Consider the following 7,801-nt stretch of genomic DNA (forward strand, 5'->3'; position numbering starts at 1 on the left):
CAACCCAACCTGGGAACCGCATTCCAGTTTGATATATTTCTCTGTGTACAATTAAGGACAAGCTTTCTCCGGCCTTAGCAATCATATTACAAAAATCAATCCATTAGGTGAAAAGGAATAAAACAGTTACGGACCAAGAGGGTGATGGAAAATAAGTATGATCTGAATGTGTAGTTTATAGATCACCATCACAGTCAACCAAGTGTAAAGTTTCCAGACCATTAAGTTCATGACAAGACATGCCTTTTTCAGGTGCAAGGCCATCCTCTCTCAGGAACAATTTCATGTATTGCAACCAACACTTGTAACCGGAGTTAAAGCTGGACCATGTAGCTGAACCTGTCATAAACAATATGAATTCTTAGCAATTGTCGATTCCAAGACAATGAACAAGGTGAAATAGCATGTTATAATATATAGCAATTAAAACCCGCCATTAACAATTGACCTCTTAGCATTTCATGATTCCAAGTCAAAGGGGAAGGCAAAATGACGTGAAAACATTATAGCATTTAATAATTCCGCACAAAGAAAAACTACCAAGATCGCCCAAAATGAACTAAAGCAGTTCACTGTTTGAAATTAGAAAGCAAGCAAAGAGAAATAGCGAGAAATCAAAGCACAAAAATTGGCTTGGAACTCTAGCTTTAACAATAACTACCAAACTCTCATGCCACTATCGCATGACAGACAAAGCAGCAATTTGTTCACATGTCTAACATATATTAACTAAGCATCCATTCTTCTGAGGAAGTCAGAACACTCCTTACATATTATCTCAAACTTTAGGCTGAATTTAATCTGTGACTTAAATCAATCATATTTTACCTCCTATCAGAAAATCAACCAGAGTGCTTATTTTTTTCTTTGAGAAGGATTACATAACAACGCATTTTGACAACCACTTATAATAGTAGGCAAAAACAAGTGGGTCCCTGAATGTCTTAACAATTCCAACAGAACCCAACAGCAAATTATGAAGTCACGTCAAGAGAATATTAATCTAAAACTTTAGCTGATTTGAATCTGTGACTTAAATCAATCATAATAATTTACCTCCTATCAGAAAATCAACCAGAGTAGCTTTATTTTTTTCTTGAGAAGGATTACATAACAAACAATTGACAACCACTTATAATAAGTAGGCAAAAACAAGTGGGTCCCTGAATGTCTTAACAATTCCAACAGAACCCAAACCAAATTATGAAGTCCACGTCAAGAGAATTCATGCACCACCTGTAGTATGTGAGGAAGGTCATCGGAAATTTTCTAATGGAAGGCCAAAAGGCGAGGGAAATAGGTAGCAACCTGAATCATAAAATTATTAGACCTGTGATTGTATTATTGAATTTGACATCCATAAATTAAAACGAAACAATATTCAGTAATGCTACTTTATGCAATTAACATAATTTATTCCAAGCAATACAATCAATCAGTAACTGGAAACAGATCATATTAGAGACAACAACAGATCTCGTTCCATATTTCTCGCGAAATGCCCTAGTGTTTTTTTACTGCCAAACTTCATAAATTACTACCAAATATATCCAATTATAGTTTTTAAGTTGACTAACACATTATAATCCAAGCTTAATATTTCAAAAATATTGTTTTCTTATAGTACAATCAAAAATAGTCACAGAACATATACTTTTCTTATAGAATTAACCAGAAATATGGAAGAAAAGTCAATAGAAAATATAGTATAACCTACTCATCAGGATGTGGTGATCTTCCACGCAAAACAAACCAATAACACTGCCACCTAATAGTAGACATTATTGGTGATTCTTGATATAAACTGTTTTTTGATGCCCACCACTTCCCCTAAATTCATATACAGTTTAGGATAGTAACTACATTAAGATGAAAACCATGAAAACAGGAGAGGAGAAGTACCCTCAAAGAAATTTATGGAAAGAACCAGAGAAATGAGTTTGATAAGATATCTAAACCCCTCTGCACCCACCAGTATTATAGTCTACATCTCCGAGCCTCTACTTCACCCTCCCTTTAATCATAAGGATAAAAAAAAAAATGATTCAGTTAATTTGAAACCTTTATGTGACACAAGAATCAAAATGCATACATTTTGAAATCTTTAATATGTAAAATAAAGTGCCTTCCTGTAAAAACACCGAACAATACTAAAGACAGACCAAAGATACCTAAATGACTATAGAATCACAAATAAGAAGTGAAAGAATACATAATAAATGAAAAAAAGAAGAGGGAGAAAGAAGAAAAAGAGTAGTTACCATGTCATACTGAGCCCTCTCTAGAATCTTGCGAATCTGCATATATCCAAATGAGCAAATCATCATAAGAGAATTGGAGCTAGTTGGACCATGTCAGAACAAGATCAGTTATATTTTTAGTAGGAAGACAGAAATTAACAATCATTATGCTAATGGACAGAGAAAACACAACTATCGACTATATCACACATCAAAATAAAATAATTATTATTATTATATTGGACTTACAATCAATCCAAAAGCTACAACCCATAAGCACTCTTATCTCTTGAAATTCACTCTTTGCAAAAGGTATTCTCTATTTGCATCTGGATGATACTTCTGGCAAGCTGCACAATTTTGTGGATGCCAACATCTTAGACAATAGCCATAAAAAAAAAGGTCTGTTAGATGATGGATAATCACTTAACCAAGTGCAGACATGATTTCCCAATGGCATAAGTGGTAGAAAAATATCTGGCAACGCTGCCAACCTCAAATACCCCTAGATTCATAGTACTAGTAAAATTAGATGCATCTCCGGTGTGCCTTTCCAAGTTCCATTAAGGATTCCACAAGCAAAACTATTCCTAAAAGTAAAAATAGCCCACATAGTTTTCACCCAAACACTAAAGCCACCTATTTTAAAGAGCTAAGGAAAAATTAAGCCACTGACCCCATAAAGAACAGCTACCAGTGATTGCAAGATGCCAGAAAAGAAAGAACAATCCATCAGAAGATGTTTTACACTACAGTAAGGGATTTCTTATGATTAAAATGTAATTCCCTAACTTAAAAGCATATTAAGTGCTCAAATACTCATGGCATGAAACGCCTTTTTTATCTCATCCTGGCTCGCATTTTTAGGAACACCAAGAACTTCGTAGTAGTCTCGCTGATTGGAGTAGCAAGATCCTTGAAAATACATTACAATAGAATAATAAGAACCAAACAAATATAGAATGCTCACCCATAAAAAATGGTGAAGAAATACAACAAAAACCTGTAGCATGAATACAGCGCTTCGCCAATAACATTCCCGTGGTTGCAAAATCAGCATGTTTCTGAATAACAAAGGGAACAGAAATCATCCTCATCTTAAATAGCATTTTAAGAAATTCTTCTACTTCTCTCCAACATAAAATCCAAAAAGTAACAAAAATGCAACAGCTCCACGAAACCAAAGCTTTTCTCCCACCAAAATCAGTGTTTGACAACAATCAGCGTTGTAGAGAGCACCTTGAGTGATGAAGTTGAAAAGAAAGAATTAAAAGTTAAAACCCTAAATTGAAAATATTATTGACAACAATAATCACCTTGAGCCGTGAAGTTGGATTTAGAATGAATCAGCGTTGTAGAGAGATTCTGCGATTCAGTGGAAAAAAATTTGGTTTTTGGGCGGGAGAATTTTGGGCAGTAGATAATTGGTTTTTAGGGGAAGTCCGTTTGTTTCCATATTTGACATGTATTCCTATCCCCAGAATAACTGTTTGATCATTATCAAAATACTATTATATTTTATTCAATTATTTTTAAATCTCTTAAGTTTATTAATTTAATTAAATACCTTTAAAAAAATTTAAAAATTAACAAAAACACTCCTACCTATCTACATTTATCAGATTTTGACCACCACCATCAAAAGATAGCCAGAATCTGGTATAATGACACACTATGAGCTGGATCTGACCGATAATGTACGGAAAAATGCTAGATCTACTATCAAAGATCTGGCTGTTAATCTTTGGTTGTAGCTGGTTGTCAACGACAGCCATCTTTGGTCGTCGCTGATGGCCAGATTTGATTATCGACAGCCAAAAATAGTCGTAGATCTAACCTTTTCCAATCAAATCCGTAGTGGGTCTGGCCAGAAAATGTCATATCAGCACACGAACGGCTAGATCCGACCATTCGTGCACCGTAATGCCAGATTCCGACGATGGTGGCTTGAATCTGGCAATTGTGGGTGGGGATAGTTTTGTCATTTTATAAAAATTTTATATATTGGGGTGTTCAGTAAATTAGCAAATCTAGAGGGCTGTTTTATTAATTTTTAAATCTTACCTCGTTATTCTCACCCAACTCTAAAAATATCAAAAATCTTATCCAAAATAATGAAACAAACTGTTGTTTATTTTATTTTATTGTATATTTTAATATTTTATAACCCTAAACCTTTGCCTTCATGAAAAAAAAAAAAAAAAAAGGNAAGGTTTATGGTCACTTCACTTGTATTTACTATTTGTTTTAAGGGATTAGTATTAAATATTGTCGAGGTTTGCCGAAAACAAATAAACCCCCTTAGGTGTTGGGAACTCTTTGTTTTGTCTCTTTGTCGATTGCCAACCTATGAATTTCCAAGAAGTAGTGCAAGTCAAGAAGTAGAGAGATGCAATGGACGAAGAAATCAAAGCAATTGTGAATAATGACATGTGGGAACATATTCATCTCCTAAAAGATACAAGGCGATAAGAGTTAAGTGGGTTTACAAAACAAAGAAGAATGCGAAAGGAGAGATCAAAAGATACAAGGCGACGCTCGTACCAAAAGGATATTGTCAAAGAGTTGGCATTGCCTATGATAAGGTATGTGTTCTCATTGCTCACTTAGAAACCATAGGAGTAATCATTTCTTTGGCAGCTCAAAATAAGTTGAAGATTCATCATATGGATGTAAAGTCTAGTTTTTTGAATGGAGTACTCGAAGAAGAAGTTTACAGTAAACAATCGTTGGGCTATGAAGGGAAAGAGCAAGAAGACAAAGTCTTGAAGTTGAACAAAGCTCTTTATAGATTGAAACAAGCACTTCGGGCATGGAATAGCCATATTGATGGGTATTTTCAAGAGAACGGTTTCACCAAACGCCCTCTTGAGCATGCTCTTTATGCAAGATCAAGAATGAAGATGTTTTGATTGTGTGCAATGTTCTGAAAACCAGACTGGACCATCCGGTCGGACCGGTTCGACCGGTGACCTGCGGCATTTCCAGTCCAGAATACTTCAAAAACTGTTAATTGCATTTAAACAGGATTGGACCGCGGTTGGACTGCCGGAATAGTGCCGAATTGCCGTCTAATCACAGTTGAATCCCGCCGGATTCTGACACCGATCGAGAGAGAAATCACCACTATTAGACTTGACGGCATCTCCACTACAAAAACCTGCCATTTTCAGTGGCCGTCGTCCAGCCATCATCGCTCGTCGTGCACCTAAACTTCACGCGACCGTCAGACTTCTTTTGTTGATTCCGACAATTTCCGATGCCAATGGAACTCCTTGGCACCACCATCAGAGTCGTCGGCACCTACACATCAAAAGCCCGAAGATTCCAGCTTCGATTGGTCGTCGATCGTTGCTGCCGCCACCACTCACCAAAATCTTTGAGCAATAGGGGTGTTTTAGATAGATTTCAAATCTTAAGGGAGTGTTGTATGGGTGTTTTTTATGAATTTCAAACCTTCAAGGACTAAAAGGTAATTTTATAAATTACGGCCCAACCGACCTATCCAATAGGAAACCGGACCCTTGAACGGGTCATTGTCCGGTCCGGTTTTCAGAATATTGATTGTGTGTTTATATACCTAATTAGTAAATTCGCGTATAAAAAGTGAATTCACGTATTTTATTTGGGCAGCCATATAATTTGTGAATTATATGTCCCAGTCGAATTATTCACGAACTATAAGATCATATTTTTGTGGACAAAAATTCATTATTTGATAGGGAAAACAACGCCGTTTTAGGGGGGTTTTTGTCAGATTAAACGAAATCTCCTCTTGTTTGGTCTTCTCTTCGTCTCTTCTTCAACTATCAAATATCAATTATCAAATGAAATCAAACAAAAAACAGCCGTATCATTGAATCTTGATCTCTTTTCTTCTCTTTTGAGTCTTGATCTCTTCTTCCCTTCTCTTTTTAACTCTCTTTTCCAAGACTTCAAGCCTCAAGGTTCACACTTCATCTCTTCTCTTTTTAACTCTCTTTGAATCTTGTATGTTGGTGGAGTGGATTGCTTGTGTTTGTTCTAGTGTGTGAGTAGTAGTAGTAGGGGTTGGCTTGGTGTTTTAATTGGATTCTTGATTTGTTATGTTGATGGATTGATTTATGTATAAAACATGTTTGATGAAATGCATGTAAGAGTTCTATTTGACTGTGATTTTGCTTGCGCAATGTGGGAGGTGAGCTACTGGGCTTCACTTAATGTTGCTAGTTTCCCTCAAGATTTTGGTTTAAAATTTATTGATTACTCATTGATAATACCATTGATTTCCTTCTTATCTGCTTGCCACGTCTTCAAATTCTAACTAGGTGGGTCATAAACTGTTAGATGGGTGGACAATGTAGATACAGAACTGTATTTTGAATTTTGATTACTGTATCGAAATGGTATTTTGAAAGTCATGGCCAAATTAGACTTGTCATCCTTTGCGGTTTTGCCTTGACTTGCACACGGTATTTTGAATTTAGCTTTGACTCTATGGCATCTTTTACACAAATTACTATATCACAATGCATTGTAGAACATTCGTGTCAAATTAAGCGTAGAGAGCTATTTCGATGCATAAGGATGCAACAAACAAATGCTATTAACGAGAAATACCAAATCATCTGACTTAAAAAAAAAAAAATACAGTTTCTTTCTAGCTTTAGCAAAAAAAAGAGAGAGAGTTCATGAAATTCCAGAATGTTTAAATTATATAATACATTCTTGTTATTTAAATGCTACCATTTCATAGTTATATCTATTCTCAACAAAAAAAAGATGGCTTCGTTTGTTTCGCTTTTGGGAATACTATTATTATTATTTCCAAAAGTTAAACAGTAAAATGTCATTATTCCCAAATATTATTCTATTTTTTCAATTTCTTTTAAACCTCTTAATTTTGTTAATTTAACTAAACACCCCCAAATATTTTTTTAGAAATTGCAAAAATACTCCACCACCATCCTCCGGTGGTGGCCGGCTGTCCATATTTAATGGGTGGGTTGGGGGTATTTTTGTTAACTTTCAACATTTTATATGGGGTGTTTAGTAAATAACAAACATAGGGGATATTTTTGTTAATTTCCAAATCTTACACGTATACCCACCCATATTTAATTTTTTCCAAAATATTATCTAAAAACTATTAGAATAATGACCAAATATGCATGAATTCTCACACTACTAAAAAAACCCCCTTTCTTAACTGGTATATCTGTCAAGAAGAGGTTCTTAACAATTCTTCACCGTCGTTGAAGCCAATTTCAAAAAGGATGGTAATCGTTCTTAAACTGTCAATAATTTCTTAATAGATCTCTGACATTATTACCCGTTAAGGATTTAACCAAATTTTAACCAATCATTAACATTCTTCGAACTGTCGATATTTAACCAAAAAAAAATTAATTAATTAATTAATTTAATTTAAGATAATAATAATAATCATTTTTATAATAATAATTTTCCACTTTTAGTCTTAAAAATGTCAAGGATTTTTTTGTAATATATTTTTTTAAATATTTTTATTTTGTAATTTATTACCAATTAAATAATAAAATAATACAATGAAATTCTTCATA

The 7,801-nt window shown here is 34.5% G+C and overlaps 1 long non-coding RNA gene across 1 annotated transcript; it reads right to left on the minus strand.

Annotated features, from left to right (window-relative positions):
* Positions 1-2,677: 2,677 nt before the first annotated feature.
* Positions 2,678-3,704, minus strand: LOC116126623. Its single transcript, XR_004127508.1, has 3 exons — positions 3,557-3,704; positions 3,244-3,479; positions 2,678-3,155 (listed from the first exon to the last, which is right to left on the minus strand). It is a non-coding gene; the product is annotated as an uncharacterized LOC116126623 (long non-coding RNA).
* Positions 3,705-7,801: the final 4,097 nt, after the last annotated feature.

The sequence above is a fragment of the Pistacia vera genome, unplaced genomic scaffold (assembly GCF_008641045.1).
Source record: "Pistacia vera cultivar Batoury unplaced genomic scaffold, PisVer_v2 Contig181, whole genome shotgun sequence".
NCBI classification, from domain to species: Eukaryota; Viridiplantae; Streptophyta; class Magnoliopsida; order Sapindales; family Anacardiaceae; genus Pistacia; species Pistacia vera.